This window comes from Pinus tabuliformis, chromosome 4_2 (genome assembly GCF_031772625.1).
Source record: "Pinus tabuliformis cultivar Carrire ecotype Pingquan chromosome 4_2, CPIR1, whole genome shotgun sequence".
Classification (NCBI taxonomy): domain Eukaryota; kingdom Viridiplantae; phylum Streptophyta; class Pinopsida; order Pinales; family Pinaceae; genus Pinus; species Pinus tabuliformis.
The window spans coordinates 144458813-144476415 of NC_142304.1; positions in this window are offsets into that span (position 1 = coordinate 144458813).

Below are 17603 nucleotides of genomic sequence, written 5' to 3' on the forward strand. Positions count from 1 at the left end.
CCTTGGCATCCTAAAATGCATAGTGATTTCCTCCAGTGTCCTTCCCTCAGCCAAAACCCACTGTCTCCAAAAACTGTGCAATTTTTTTCTTCAGGCATCTCAACTACCTAGTCTACCTTGCATCCTGAAACTATGCAGATGTGTCCTCCCAGGGCCTCATCCCACCATAGTCACTGCCCACTGAAACTACACAATTATGTCTCTCAATGGCCATGAAGAAGGATGGCATGCTAGATGACTCTCAAGGAGCTGAGGAGAAAGAGAAGGAGACCAAGGAACCCAAGGTATGATAGAAGATCGGGACCGCATGAAGACTCCATCTGATGCATAACACTCTGAAGGGTAGGTATGGAAAAAAAACACATATTTTGAAATATGCCTCTTAGTGTAGCTTAAAGGATCGCTTATCATTTTCATATCATTATATCTTCAATGGTATGCATGGTTGCAAACACTGACAATCATTCCATGTGTTTCCTCTAAGTGTCTTACACCCTTTTTCTTGTTGGATCAATTGTCATCTTTTGGCGTGTTGGTTGTTATGTCTTATTTGCGAGCCTTTCTAGTTTGAGGTCTTTGTGTATACAAGTTGTCCCAACCATGCAAACACCTATCGTACTCATACACAAATTTAAGCCTTGTCGTTACGATCGTCCTAAGGTTTATCTCAAGTGTCGCACTTGTCACTTTTAGTTCTAGATTGTCTCATAGAGGGTAATGCTTTGTATTCTTATCTCGGTGGTCTATATTTTCATGTCATCAAAGTATGCTAATTGTGTGATCACAATGTCAAGTTTCTAATTAGTTCACTTGCCTCCCACACTTAGCCATTTTCCTAAAAATCCTTTCAACCGGACAACTCTCGCTCACCAGACCCCGATTGAGTTGCACCTTACACAGTCTCAGCCCTCAGTGATGTTGCTCTACTGTATGGAACTGTGTAGTGTGCAAAGATTGTGCCCCAAGGAAGTTGCACTATGCAATCCCAGAGTTGAGCAGCTTTCCTTCCTTCCCAGAATTGCGCAGAAGTTGCCTCAAGCCTGACCTGAACTGTGCATTTCACAAAATCAGTCATCAAGCCTCCTACTTCCTGTTGGAACCCTGAAATTCATAGAGAAGCTGACCTGCTTTTCCTCCCAAAACTGCACAAAATTGTCCCCAAGTGTCCTCCCTCAGTCGAGACTCATTGTTCTCCAGAACTACGCAGACATTTCCACCCAATCCCCTCTGCTACCCAGTACTACATTGCCTCTTAAAACTGTTCAGACCTGCCACTCAAGGTCTCACCTTACAGTTGCCACTGATGATCTCAACTGCACAATCCTACCTCCTAGTGGCCTCTGCGAAATTTTTCCCAACAGTGAAGATTGTGCTCAGGAGTTCCTCAGCCAAGGCTGAGTTACGTTCTGCGTAATCTCAGTGACTAGTCTCCCTCCCTGTCACCTGAAATCGCACAATGTGCAGTTACTAGGCCTTCTTTCCCAGCCTGTCACTTGTCTTGGGCTCAGTCCATGGATAACATTGCATCTTTTTAGCCTAGGGAGTTTTTTGATTTGATGTCTTCCCGTCATGAGTGAATTGCGGGAATAGGTACAGTGTTATATCATGACAAGACGATGAAGAGGGAGAAGGAGGAGCGAACATGCTAAAATACTCACTCGCAGTTGGACAGACAAAGAAGCTTATCAAGCACAATAAAATGGAACACATGCATGCAACGACCTCTCAAGACCAAAGACTGTTGAAGACCCTACATCATAAAGCTATGGAGAGAAGAAGAGAAATTGCATCCAAGAACACATCCTTCACTCATCAACAACAACACCTTAACATGGCCACCTCAGAAAGCTAGTCCTTCTCAGTAGTTTCATGTCAAGTTGTGTCATGAGTTGTCAAAGGCCACATCACTATTATGGGCCATGTTTATTTCTAAATTGAATGTAATGTAAAGTGGAAGTCTAATTGACAGGCATGAATATGAAGAGTCATGTCAGTTGAAAAGTCATAAGAAGTTGAACATTCATGAGGGTAGTCTAAGAGTCACAAGGGTCAAGCATCACCCTTGGTTATATATACCCCCTCATTGTGTGGGCAAATGACTTTTAACCTTGGCTCCTCCCATGAAGCATAGAGAGTTTTCAGTCAATTCTTTGAGGAGCGAGGAGTAGCTCCAATGTTCCACTACTAGGGCTAGTTATGTATGATGTACATATGTGTCTTGGAACTTTTTCTTAACATATAATCATGTTCAGTCCAACATGTTTTCATCCATGTCTTGTGGATTTTTTAAAGACTATTCTTTCAACATTTTTAATTCATGTTTGATTCACATGTACTAAGATAGTTGAACTATTTCAGTTGTTTTAGTACTTACCTTGTTGTGAATGTGTTGTATTGGTTATCACTATTGTCTCATCCTTGCGGACTAATCTGCAGGATACTAGACAAACCTTCCTCACTTACTGGTTATAACGACCGTCACATCCATTATGGACTACTTTTCTAGATTGTGGACGACTCTTCCCTTGTACTTTGATTTTAATGGTTTCCACATCCGCTATGGACTATTCCTCTAGATGTTGGATAGACCTTCCGGGTTTGCATGTGTCTCTTCCTGGGTGGTACTATTACCTATCACTTAGAGGCTTATTTTTCTCCCCCCTTTTGCAGTAATAGAACCTTGACACAGTTATGTTGCACACTCACCAAGCACACTTACCCCACCGTGAGGTCTAGTTGGGACTTCATATCGAGGAGATCCCTTTGGTTGACATATTTCCAGCACCGTCAACAAAATGGAACTATAAGGAGGGCCAAATGAAAATTTGAGCCTATTGCATCTGGTTTGAATCTCTTATCTAAAATGGCTCATACACAAATCATACTCTCGGGGTGTTTCTCCACTTTTTCCCTTGATCAATTTTCACCCCCCGATGAGCTTCTCGATCACTTGTCCCAGTTAAATTTTGATGGCGAGGATGGAATTTCCATAACCAATCACATTTTTTATTTTCTTTAATTTTTTGAACCTTAAGAAATCGATAATGAAGAGTCTACTTGCATGATTTTCTTCCTCACCCTTGAAGGTCATGCTAATTTGTGGTGTCATACCTTGCCACCTTCTTTCATCCATTCTCTTTGTCCTTTCCTCAGGGAGCTCCATCAAGCCTTTGGTAAGTATAACTACTGAGATGTTTTTGGAAGGATCAGTCTCTTACAAATGGAACCTAATGAATTAGTTGGGAATTTTTATGATCGATTCCTTCACTTGTGCTATGAAATTCCAGAAGAAGATTTGAACTAGGATTTCTTGAAACAAGAGTTTGAGAGCTTGGTTCTCCTCTCTTCATAAGATGAACCTAAACCTATCAATTTTTCTGCTTTCCCAACTCTTGTGGATCATCAAGAACCTCAGATTGCAGAGGAGGAGCCTACTACCTTGTTTGTTCCTTGTCCTCCTCCTTTTTCGGTCCCGATGTGGGTGCCTCATTGTAGTGATCATGAAACTACAAAATCTGTGAATCAAATCTTGAGCCCATCTTCTCATTCTTCTCCCGCTTGAATGGAGGAAATTCTAGAATGGCTTAGGAGGCCTACAGGGAAGACTCACTCCTCAAATCCACAGGAGGATGCCACCATTCACAACTCTACTATCAAGGTTGATCCAGATTTCTGTTATCCTATATCTTCTTCACATCCTGACTCTTTGTACCATGACCTGCTTGGTCAATCTGCTTCACCAGTTAGTTTTTCACATTCTCTTGATTCTCAAGTTGTTGGCTCAAATTGTTATCACGTACAAAGAAGTCAAATTACACCGGTAAAGGAGCAGAAAGGTGAAGACACTTTCAATTTTTCCTCTCTACTTCAAAATTGTCCACATAAAAACAATGAGTTTCCATTATTGAGCGATTCTCAATCTTCTAATCTAGGTGGAAAATCTAGTACAATCAATTCTTTCAATCAATCCCCAGCCTTGGGCGGCAGTCATCCTAATGATGATAACTTTATTGCTGCATGTTGTGACGAACACCCAAGCACATCATGTGATCTTTTGGTTTCTCATGAAGATTTTAATCTAGATCTAGAATCTGCTTCGATCGAAGAAGATGTTCCTATCAAAACTTCTCCTTCACCTCACATTCCCTTGTGTCCTACCATTCGCAACGCATCTACATGTGGTGGAGATACTCAATTTTCTCTTGCTTCTTCATCCAATGAGTTATCTCCTCGATTGACACAAGGCAGTGAGGTTGTCCATGATGAAATTGAAAATAGTCAAATCGTAGAGAACTCTTCCCACCCCTCATCATCTCTTCTTTTGCATGAAGACAACGCCTCAAATCAGCTTGCTCATGAGATCTAGCCAATTCATTTATCTTTGAATATGCCATTAGTAAAGCCTCTTATTTTGAGTAATTTGATTGTTGTTGAAACTAAAAAATCTGGTGAAACCTATGCCGGAGATGGTTGTTATCCAGAGAGAAGTTTTGAAATTAGCAACAGCAGCCACCCTCAAACCATGCATGATCTGGTTCAAGCTTCAAAATGTGATTCTACAATCCTGGAAAGTTCAGGGACCTGCTAGGGAGTCTAGGCACTTCAACTTTCGTTGATGGTTATGTCAGGATCTCGCAAATCTAGTAAGACCCCCAAACTAAATCAAATTTGGTTTCTCTCGTAAAATCCATCAATCTACATGGTTTCACTCGATGTGGATTCCTGCATTAAAAAAAAATCGGTATTCCGGGTGTAATCTCTCAAATTTTCAAAATTTCACTTATGACCGAATTCATGAATCTGTTGTAGTTTATTCGTCTTCATGCAAATCTCTCACAACAAACTCGGGTTGGGAATGTCCATCTCTCATGAGGTCATCGAATTTTGAAGTTGATCATCTCAAATACCATCTTTGCCCACAGTCATACTTATCGAATTTATCCCTTAATGGTCGACTCCTCGGTCTTCTTGCAAATCTTGCATTGCAAATCTTTCCTCTCATCACACTAGAATTATCCTTGTGTGATAATGAATGCACAAGTTGTCACATAAATCAATTTCCTTTCCACTCACCATGCCTTAAGTGGTTTCATACATTTTTGGTGCAAGCATCCTTTATGAACCTTTTTATGGCTATGATGCTTGTACAATTGGTCACCGGTTGCAGGAAGGTGGTATGTCATATTTGGCTCACAGCGAACTTGGTTCTATTATTCAGAGCATTCGCAAGGTTGTTGAGATGGATTTTTCTCTGGTCATTACAAACTGGAAATCTGACGTTTCAATCATCTCATCTGACCAATTATCTATCTTGGGTGACTGTCATGCAACTTATCATCTTCCCATCAGCACATCTAATGACAGTTTCTTCACGCTCTCTAATAGTCATTATTTAACATCTCTCTCTTCGAATTTCCATCAAGAAGGTGAGGCACTTTAGCTTTCGCTGATGGTTATGGCAATTCCTCATTGTCTTGGCATGACTGGTAAGAATGATCATATCCATCTTCCCATACAAGATACCCAGCGTGATCACATCTCTCGAATCAAAAATTCATCATTTCAAAGATCACAAGGCTTTCCATACGGCCATCATGAATTTTATGATCCAATCATTGAATGGATGGAACAATCTTACTTGGCAATCTCTGTTGCAGGCAGCAAGTTGCAAATGAGGACACGTCTGCAAGAGGCTTCCGAGGTTTGTTTAAGAATGGTATTCATCGAAAATATAAGCATGTGGATTGGGTAAAAGTAGTGGTTGTGACACATCTTTCTGCCCACATGCAAGACCTTCCTTTCCTTGTGCAAGTTTTTCAATGTTTCATACCTTATGTTGCAAATCACTTTTTATCTATTTTAATCGTTCATATCTTTTTGGATGCAAGTCAGGAACAATCACGCAGGCTTCACTGGAAATTTCATTTTACGTTACCTTGACCTTCTATTTTTTGGGTTAGGAGTAGGATTAGCTCAATCATTAGCTTTCACTTTCGTGTACCCATTTTGCACTCGTTCTCCATAGTCTGTACTCATTTATTATTATAGTTTTACATCATTTTTACTTATTCATTTTGTTCTCTTGTCTTTTGATTTGTTTCCTGGTAGTGTGTTTTCTTTATTTTTTCTTTGTTATCTTTCTTATTGAGTTTTTATTTTGGTTTTCACTATGCAAATAAGTGTTGTTCCTTACTGCGTTTTGGCTTCCAAGTGTGTATGTAGCTGAAGCTCAAAGAGCCTTGTGACACTTCAACATTTGGCTAGTCCTGTCTCTAGCATCCTTCTAATAGGTTGTATCTTTTGTCCAATGAAAATTATCGAAAAATAAGATCCATCTATGAGGAGAGATTTGGTAAAACCTTGAACTTGTTTCCAATCTAGGAACCTCAGACATATACTCAGTTTTCTACTTTGGTATTTTCAATTTTATCCAACTAGTAGAAATGGAGAAGGGGAAAATCTAAATGAGTAAAGCTAAATCATAGGTTTTTATATGATTCTCTGAAGGAACAACCTCTCTTTCTCTCAATAAGTTGGGATCCCTCTTTTTGCCCCAAAACAAATAAGTGTTTATGCAAAGTTCTCTTTAAAAATAACAAAGGCAAAAGAAGAGAAAGGCTTCCAGTGCATTGAGATGAAGCAGGAAATTCCATCAGGGTATTGTCCAGGTTCGCTGGAAGTGGAGAAATTCTTATGTTCTACGTGATTTCATTGGGGTATTGTCTTGGCTTGCTGGTAGCGAAGAAACACGAGAGATGAAAAACCATACTCTGAAAATCTTAAGCTCACAAGCTAAACTACCCTTCCTAATTCAAAACAATGTGATCTAGTTAAATCTTATGTTGTGTTCAAACTGAGAAGGTACAAAGGGGACCATGTCTGCCCATGGGGTAAGTGGGGAAGCAAAGTAATCTACATGATGAATCAATACTCCCTAAAACACTAAGGCCCTGCACTAAAATGACCAAGATAGAGAAGTTGGTATCAACAAATGTGTCGCCAAGCGTTGTAGTGGTTGCAACATCCTCCAAAATTTTTGCCTGCACTCAAATTTCAGAGCCTATTGTGGATCTTGTGATCAAACTTTACTTATTCACACTTTTATCTTTATAGGGTATGGAGATTATTGCTTGTCATGCAAAGGGAAGTTTGTTTTCATTCAAGGGGAAATATTTGTGAGAATGGGTTGTCCTCACCACATAGACATGTTTTGCACTCATCTCATGCCCTCTTACACAGGTGTCACCTTTATCCTCTCAAAGTCTGTCATCGGAGCCCACTTGGCATAAGCTGCCAAAAAGGTTGATGCATTAAGAAAAGTATGTTTTTACACGTTATGTATGGTCTATGTTGTATCACTAATTGTTAAAGTGTGTTATCGTAGTCAAGTTCTATCACTATTAACATCAATTCCATCGATCCCACACTTCACTAAATTCTGGAGTTTCCATAGCAACCTAGCCTCATCAAATTTTCTTGAATTACGCACTTCACATCTGCAACCCTCAAGATTTTTCATTGCTTGTTGGAACTGCGCAATGCACAAAAAGCCCAGTGTCCCTTGGAATCCTAAACTACGCAATGGTTTCCTCTTGTGTCCTTCCCTCAGCCAGAACCCATTATCTCAAAAAACTATGCATTTTTGTCCTTCAGGCATCTCAGCTGCACAGTCTACCTTGCATCCTGAAACTATGCAGATGTGTCCTCCCAGGGCCTCATCCTGCAACAGTCACTACCCACTGAAATTGTGCAATTGTGTCTCTCAGTGGCCACGAAGAAGGATGACATGCTAGATGACTCTCAAGGAGCTAAGGAGAAAGAGAAGGAGACCAAGGAACCAAAGGTATGATAGAATATTGGGACCACATAAGGAGACCAAGGAACCAAAGGTATGATAGAAGATAGGGACCGCATGAAGACTCCATCAGATGCATAACCCTTTGGAGGGTAGGTATGGAAAACAAATCACATCTTTTGAAATGTGCCTCTTAGTGTTTTTGAAGGATTGCTTATCATTTTCATATCATTATGTCTTCAATGACATGCATGCTTGCAAGCACTAACATTCATTCCATGTGTTTCCTCTAAGTATCTTGCTCCCTTTTGCTTATTGGATCAATTGTCATATTTTGGCATGTTGGTTTTTATGTCATGTTTGCAAGCCTTTTTTATGACCTCGAAGTTTGGTATTTGTGTATACAATTTTTCTGAGCCATGTAAACACTTGTTGCACTCATACACAAAGTTTTAAGCATTGTCGCACAAGTGTCATCACAATCGTCCTAAGGTCTATATCAAGTGTCACACTTGTCACTTTTAGTTATAGAATGTCTCAGAAAGGGTAATGTTTTGTCTTGTTGTCCAATGGTATATGTTTTCATGTCATCAAAGTATGCTAAGTGTGTGATCACAATTTCAAGTTCCTCACAAGTTCACTTGCCTCCCACACTTGGCCATTTTCCTAAAAATCCTTTCGACCAGACAGCTCTCTCTCATCAGACCCCGACTGAGCTGCACACTACATAGTCCCAACCCTCAGTGATGTTTCTCTAATGCCTATAACTGTGTAGTGTGTAGAGACTCTCCCCTAGGGCGACTACACTACGCAATCCCAAAGTTGAGCAGCCTCCCTTCCTTCCCAGACTTGTGCAAAATCTACCTCAAGCCTAACCTGAACTATGCATTTCACAAAATCATTCATCAATCCTCCTCCCTGCCTACTAGAACCCCGCAATGTGTAGAGAAAATAGCCTTCTTTGCCTCCCAAAACTATAAATAAGTGTCCTCCCTCATCCAACACTCATTGATCTCTAGAACTGTGTAGACGTGTCCTCCCAGGCCCCTTTGCTAACCAGTCCTGCCTTACCTCTAAAAAATGCATAGACCTTCCTTTCAAGGTCTCACCTTGCAGTTGCCAGTGATGATCTCAACTGTACAATCCTGCCTCCCAATGGCCTCTACACAATTTTTCCCGGTAGTGAAGACTATGCTTAGGAGTTCCTCATCCAAGCCTGATTTGCATTCTACGCAATCTCAATGACCAGTCTCCCTCCTTGTCACCTAAAACTACGTAATGTGTAGATACTAAACCTTCTTTCCCAGCCTATCACCTGTCCCAATCTTAGTCCATGAATAATATTGCATTTTAGACTAGGGAGTTTTTGGATTTGATGTAGCCATGTCGTGAGTGAATTGCAGGAACATGTACATTGTTAGATAATGGAGAGACGATAAAGAATGATAAGGAGGAGCGAACATGCTATAAGACTCACTTACAGCTAGACGGATAAAGAAGCTTATCAAGCACAAGCAAAGGGAACACCTGCACGCAACCACTTCTCAAGACCAAATATCGTTGAAGACCCCACATCATCAAGCTATGTGGAGGAGAAGAGAAAGCTCATCCAAGAACACATCCATCACTTAGCAGAAACAACAGCTTGACATGGCCACCTTAGCAAGATAGTCCATCTCAACAGTTTCATATCAAGTCATGTCATGAGTCGTCAAAGGCCACATCACTATCATGGGCCATGTGTATTGTAAATCGAATGTAATGTAAAGTGGAATTCTAATAGACACACATGAATATGAAGAGTCATGTGAGTTGAAAAGTCATAGGAAGTTGAACAATCATGAGGATAGTTGAAGAGCCACAAGGGTCAAGCATCACCCTTGGTTATATATACCCCCTCATTGTATGAGCAAAGGACTTTTCACCTTGGCTCCTCCCATGAAGCATAGAGATTTTTCAGTCAGTTCTTTGAGGAGTGAGGAGTGGCTCCAATTTCCCACTACTAGGGCTAGTGATGTATGATGTGCATATGTGTCTTGGAAATTTTTCTTAACACAGAAGCTTGTTCAGGCCAACACGTTTTCATGCATGTATTGTGGATGTTTGTAAGACTATTCTTTCTGCATTTTTAGTTCATATTTGTTTCACATGTACTAAGATAGTTGAACTATTTCATTTTTTTTAGTACTTACCTTGTTGGGAATGTCTTGTATTGGTTATAATTTTTGTCTCGTTCTTATGGAATACTCCGCAGGATACTAGATAGACTTTTCTTGCTTACTAGTTATAACGACCGTCACATCTGTTGTGGACTACTCTACTAGATGGTCGATGGGTCTTCCCTTGTACTTTGGTTTTAACGGTTGTCATGTCCGTTGTGGAATATTTCGCTGGATGTTGGACATGCCTTCTTGGTTCGTGTGTGTCTCTTCCTAGGTGGTACTATTACCTCTCACTTAGAGGCTCACTTTTCTCCCCCCTTTTGCAGTAAGAGAGCCCTTACACAGTTACGTTATACACTCACTAGGCACACTTACCTTATTGTTTGAAGATACCAATGTAACACTCTCATGTGTTGACAGCTAAAGCCAAGGCAGATCTCTAATTATATGGAAACTAGGCCTTTATACTAGATGGGACTCCTACACCAAACGGTGTGAGGTCTAGTTGGGACTTCATATCAGGGAGATCACCTTGGTTGACGGATTTCCAGCATTGTCAGCACCTCCTTAAGTTTGAACAAGAATGCAAAAAAACATTGCCCCATGTGTATAGTTCGATATTACCCATCATAATTGTCTTCCAAGTCTTTTCAACCCATGCTTCCATATATCAGGGGGACAACTACATCCATGTGAATTTTCCTTCCAAGGATCGATCTAAAAAATCATGGCTTGTCCTTCGGACTCCTGAAGGAATGGTTCGACTTCTTCATGAACTTCGCTTGCGCATCTCTCTTCATGTGTTTTGGTGATAAATCTACCACAAGAGCATAGAAGGTTGCAGCCTTATCTAGTGGAGGGGACAGGCCCTCTCCAGGGATGCCATATCAATATCAGTCTATGGTTTCTGTAGCGCACGAGAGGGATGCAAAGTTTCAAAATAGGATTGCATTAATTAAAAATTTTCCTTTTTCACTATAATCTGACGATACAATTTCAAGAAAGATTGTGATTTTTTGTTGTTTAAAATACATTTTTGAATCGATAAATGGGTTCAACACCCCAAAAAACCCCTGGGGCACTCGAATTCTACAGATCAAACAACTTAAACTCAAGTTTATAAAAATATCTGCTAGATTTCGGTTAAAATTAACTAGGGAAAATGAATTAAAAAAAGGTCATTTCGTCTATTAGTTAGAATATATATATATACCCCTTTTTAACTTTTTATTATTCTCCAACCTTCATTCATTATAATAGGTTTCTTCCTTGGAGGTTACGACTATCATAAGGCTATTTTTTGTGGATTTTAATTCCTCCTTGGCACCCATAGAATTCAACACAACATCTTATCCCTCTCAAGGGGGAACAAGATCAACCTTTGATCTAAGCTCAAAAACTACTTTATAATTTGGTTTTGACCAATGGTGGTTTTCAATAGATCTCTTCGATTAAGTGTATTTACAAGATTTTTGCTTCATTTTCTAGAAGCGACTAATGGTAATGAGGGCCTATATGTTTGCATATTGTGTAGGCATGCAACCATATTCAAACTAAGACCTACAATGAAAATCATTATGATGATATGCCAACATTTGAGTCCAATTGTAACCATTACATCTAATAATGATTTCTTCGAGAAGACTTGTTAAAATATCAACCTCATTATACATTAGAGTGTATGTGGAAGATGAAGCATCCACTTACTCAACTAACAAAGAAAATAATTACTAGGAACATTCTTAGTGGTGGTACTAAATTATGAATGCCAATATTTTGGAGGCAATCCCAACATCGACACCCATGTTGGAATTGAAGAGAACTTTTTAGTGCAAGGGTTGAATTTTTCCCATTAATGCTTCATAAAATGTTAACTCTACCAAACAAATAAAGTCCATTAGATAGGAGAAATTCTTAATCTACTTATGAATTTATTTTCATGATGAAAAACCCCTCAAGAATAGGTTAAATCTGCAACATCCCTCTTTAATCCCTATAATTTGTTAAATGTAATTAAGACTGAAGCCCGAGGGTTAACCTAATCAATTGATTCCTCGTCATTAAAGCACATTTGTTATTGAGAGGTCATAGGTTCAATTCTCTAATCACTCTCAGGGTCAGGCTTTGTCGTTGAGCCAATAGGAAGTGATCCCTTCAAGCGGATTGACCTGGTACAAATATTTTGTGGATGTAGCGGTCACCGAGCTCTGGGATCCGTGAACCACATAGAAAAAAATTGTAATCAAGACTGATAATTCTGGATGGCCAACATGGATATTTTTTCCTGACTCTATTTTATGTGAAGAATCTTTTATTTCATATATTTTGTTAAAATTGGAGAGGGCATCCAACACATATCTCAATGCATGGGAGGGAATCTTTACTAAGGCAAAGTTATAATGGATATTGGGAAACTTCCTATCTACCTTTTTTATTTAACTACGCCCCTGATGTGGTAGTTAAACTACCAAACTGCCAATATTTATGAGAGAATGTAGGTGATGGTATTGAATTTCTCTAGAGCATGGATTTCATATCATTCAAGGGGATTTCATTGACCTTGCATCCCAAGGATGACTCCAAATCCTCATGTCAGGTTAGTGGACGTGGGAATAAGTAGAATCATGTGAGAAGAACTAATAAAAGAGAAGGCAAATGTAAATAGAGAACAAGTAGCAAAAAAGAAGGAAGTATGAAAGAACTAGAGAATGTTTGTTAATGAACCCGTGACTTACCTGAACTAAAATTGATCCAAACATGTGCATTGAAAAACATGACTTTGAACAGAAGGGGGATGAAAACCTTTTAAGTCCCAACCATTTGGTGTGGAAGTGAAATCTTAATTGAATTGGACAATGAAATAATGAGGAAGCCTTCAACCTAAGATGCAAGGGCCTATAAGAGGTTCTAAAAAGTTTGTCTACTAAATCACATGAGACACTGAGAAAAGAAGAAGCAATTAGGGACTTCTATATTAGTGAAGAGCTCCCTTTTGAGTCATTTAGGCCCTAAATGGCCATATTTTGTTGTGTTAATAATCCCCGGCTCAACATTGAAGTGCATAAATCTTGAATTATTTATGTGAAAGAGAGTGGCCTTCATTTATGTACTTTACTTGAAACCTTGTTAAACCCTAAGTTAAACTTTCCCTTGAGGCATCAGATCTGGCTTAAGGGTGACCAACTACAATAAGGACTTGTTGTAGCTGCTACAACACCCTCCAAAATTTTGGCTTGCACTCTAATTTTGGAGCCTTTCTTGGTATTTTCCTCGATTTTTTCAAACACTTAAGCTCATTCCATGAGCTTTCTTGAGGTTATTTGGCCCCTTTTGCTTGTTGGATTAACTGTCATCTTTTGGCATGTTTGACATTGTATAATGTTTGCGAGCCTTTTCTAGTGATTTCGAAGATCGGTCTTTGTGTATGTGACTTTTCCTAACCATTTAAACATATGTTGCACTCATACACAAAGTCTTGAGCATTGTCACATAAGTGTCGTTATGGTCATCCCAAAGTCTATCTTAAGCATCGCACTTGTCACATCTTGTCATGAGGAAATCACACATAGGGGAATGCTTTGCTTGGGTGTTTCAGTGATCTATGTTTTCGTGTCGTCAAAGTATGCTAAGTGTGTGATCATAGTTCAAGTTCATCACAAGTTCATCTCTCTTCCCGCACTTAGCTATCTTCTGAAAATATTCTCGACTAGGCAACTTATCTTCATCAAGCCCTAATTTAGTTGTGCACTGCGCAATATCATCCCTCTTGGATGTGACCCTGCTTCCTAAAACTACGCAGTGCAAAGTCACTATCCTCCATAGTTGTTGTTCAGTACAATTCCAGAGACCAATAGTCTCCCTTGACCTCTAGAATTATGCATTTGTGCCTCCCAGTCTGCCTTAAACTACGCACTTTGCACCATAACCCTCGATCTTTTCCCTTGCCTACTAGAAATGTGCAATGTGCAGAGAGCCTAGCTTCCCTTGGCCTCCAAAACTGTGCAGATTCTTCCTCCAATTACCTTCCCTCAGTTGGATCTCATTTCCTTTAGAAACTACACAGATGCTTCCTCTGGTTCGCTTCCCTTAGCCGGAGCTCACTGCCTTGAGAAAATGCGCAGATCTAACCTTTAGGCCTCTCTGTTTCTCATTCCCCCTTGCCTCCTGAAACTCCACAGTTTTCCCTCCCAGGGCCTCATCCCACTGCAACCACTGCTTGCTTGAACTACACAATTTTGTCCCTCAGTGGGCACTGCGCAATTTTTCTCCTCAGTGAGCACTGTGGAGAAATGTCCCTCAATCTAGACTGAGTTGTGCTCTCTACAGTCTTAGTGATCAATCTCTCTCCCTATCTGCTAGAACTGTGAAATGCACAGTCACTAGGCCCTTTCTCCCATTCTGTGACTTGTCTCGGGCTCAGTTCATGGATAATAATGCATCATTTTACACTAGGGAGTTGTCGTATTGATGTCATCCCGTCATGAGTGAATTGCACGAACAAATACACTATCAAGTCATGGTGATATGATGAAGAAGGAGAAGGAGGATGGAAGCTTGCTAAATACTCTCTTGCAGTAGAACTTACAAGTGGATCTATCAAGAGGAAGCAAGGCACACAAGTTTGCAACTACCATCCAATACTTAAGATCATTGAATACCCTGCATCACCAAGCTATGCGAAGGAGAAGGAAAGCATATCGAAGAAGACATCTAGCACTCAGCAGAAATAGTAACTTGACTTTTGCACATCATCAGGCGAGTCCATGTCAGCAGTGTCATGACAAGTCGTGTCATGACTTGTCATATGCCACATCACTATTGTGGACCATGTATATTGCAATCAAATGTATTGTAAAGTGGAAGTACAAAGGACAGACATGAATATGAAGATTCATGTAAGTTGAAAAGTCATAGGAAGTTGAATAGTCGCATGGGTAGTCAAAGATTCACAAGGGGGAAGCATCACCCCTTAGTTATATATACCCCTTGATTGTATGAGAAAAATAATTTTCAATTGGCTCCTCCCGTAAGGCATTAGAGAGATTAGCTAGTTCTTTGAGGAGTAAGGAGTAGCTTGATTGTCCCACTATTGGGGCTAGTGATGTACATTTTAAACATGTGTCTTGGAAATTTTTCTTAGTAACAGAATCCTTTAAGGCCAGCACGTTCTTCATGCATGGACTATGAATGTTTGTAAGACTATTCTGCGGACGTTTGTATTTCATGTTTGCTTTCATATTTACTAAGATAGTTGAACTATTTTGGTTATTTTAGTGTTTATATTATTGAGAATTTGTTTTAAATGTTTTTATTGTTATCCCATCCTTGTGGACACTTTTGCGGGATACTAGACAAATCTTTCCTTGTTTGTTGCTTGTAAAAACCGCCACATTATCTATGGACTATTCCACTAGATGTTAGACGAGTCATTCTGGTTCACGTGTATCTCTTCCTGGGTGGTACTATTACCTCTCACTTGGAGGCTCACTTTTCTCTCCCCCATTTGCAGTAGAAAAACCTTCACACAGTTGCACTGAACACTCATGAGGCACACTCCCCTTGCTTTTCAAAGAGACCATTGCATCACTCTCTTGTGTTGATAGCTAGAGCCAAGGAAAATCTTTAAGGATTTGGAAACCATGCCTTTATACCAGATGGCACTCCTACACCAAATAGTGTGAGATCTGATTGGGACTTCATATCGTGGAGATCCCCTGAATGTTGACGGGTTCAGCACCGTCAACATTTTTGGCGCTAGAAGGAGGGCCACTAGTATTTTATGGATGATAGACCCACGAACCCACTATTCCATCTTCTAGTTAAGGTAGAAATGTCCACTCCACCTCCCCTACTCATGCTTATGAAGTTGGTAACTCTTAACAACCTAGGCTTGAACGTGAAACTCTCGTATGATCACCTTTGGGCAATCCGCCCCATCACCCATCAATTTGCAAAAGTTCTTGGATTGATTTCTGGAGTAATCAATCTTCCATATTCTCCAAAGACAAACAAGACCACCTCCATATGCATAGTAGTCTCATCCGTTGAAGAAGTGGTTATGGCCACTCTTAAATAATTAGAAGACTATGTGGAACAGTAAGAAGAGCCTCCACTCTTTGATGGTGGTAACGAAGGCAACACCTTACTCTCGAGCTCAACTTTTGGCAAGATAGGCAAAGAGGAATAAGAAGTGGAAGAAGAACCATCAAAATCAGAATGGAAGAGGAGGAAAATGAAGAGGAAGACATGGCATATCAAAATCTGCATTGGATGACTTAATGCCCACTAGCACTTTCAGGTGTCCTACACAAGATGCCAAGGCATTCAGAGAAGCTCTTGGCGAAGTATGACCTTGATAAGACAGTGAAGGCTAAAGATCACTTAGATAACTTTTACCTACATCTGCAGACACTTGAGGTACGTTACGATGATGTTACATGCAGACTTTTCCCATGTACCTTGGATGGTAGAGCAGTTTTAAGGTATCACAACCTTCCTCCAAACTCCATCCAGAACTGGAGGGGGTTGTTACATAAAATATTGTCACCATGACTATTTGCAGTCAGTATGGGTCTATCATCATTCATATTGTCCTCCTTAGCAAGTCTCAAACCTTAGCTCCTCATGTCAAGCTTTAAAAATGAGAGAAAGTCCTTGAAAATCAATAAAGCTCTAGTTCCGCACTTTCTCTTACTGTTACCTGCGGTCCCGCACCCCTTGTTCATGTTACCTGCGGACCTGCCCGCTCTGTCTCTAAAGGAGTGAGTGTGGACCCCTGTGAAAGTCAAAAAGGCGCAATTTTATTCTTAAAAACTCACTTTAGGTTAATTCTGGATGATTCTAGAAGGAATATTGACGTGGATGGTTCGCTCCTAGGTGGTTCATGCATCCCAAAACTAAAGGAGCTAATCCCTTGATGAGAGGAGCTTATCCCTTTGAAGGAGGGCTTTATCCCTTTGAAGGTGGACCTAGTAACTTCCCTCCATTGCACTATAAATTAAGGCATTGGACTGGTTGCTAGGGAGGTTAGAAGCTGAACATTTTTTAGGGTAAATGCTGTTGGAATTGAGACTTCCTAGTGAAGCTTGAGAGGAGAGATTACATACCTTTTGGCTTCATTGGGAAGAGAGTGAAACTTGTCAAAGTAGAGGAGATTCTTGCTGGACCCTGGGAGGAGCTTGTACAACATCAAGGCACCAAGGTTGTAAAGTTCTTCTTTGATTAAATTTAATACAATCAGATTCATTTTTCTCAATAAATTATCTTATGTGGTTTGTTTCATGAATTCCTTGATCATCATGATAAATATGCTTTATTATATTGGCTTTTCAGGTGCTATTTAATGTGTGTTCTTGTTTGTGTTTGCAAATTCTTTACAAGGGAGCTCATTTGGATCAACGGAGCGTGGCTTCCACAAACTTGCACTGGACCCGAGGTAGGCCTAAAACACTTGTTTGCCTTTATCTATAAATTGCATATATAGAGAAAGATAGAATTTGTTTGGTTTGATTGTCCCTAGATATCATTAGATACTAGGGAGGTCAATCTTGTCCGCAAGAATGACTTATCCGGCCGACAAAATGGCGACTCCACTAGGGACTTGAATTTTTTATTTTTTCCTTTGCTTTTACTTTGACTTGAGAAAC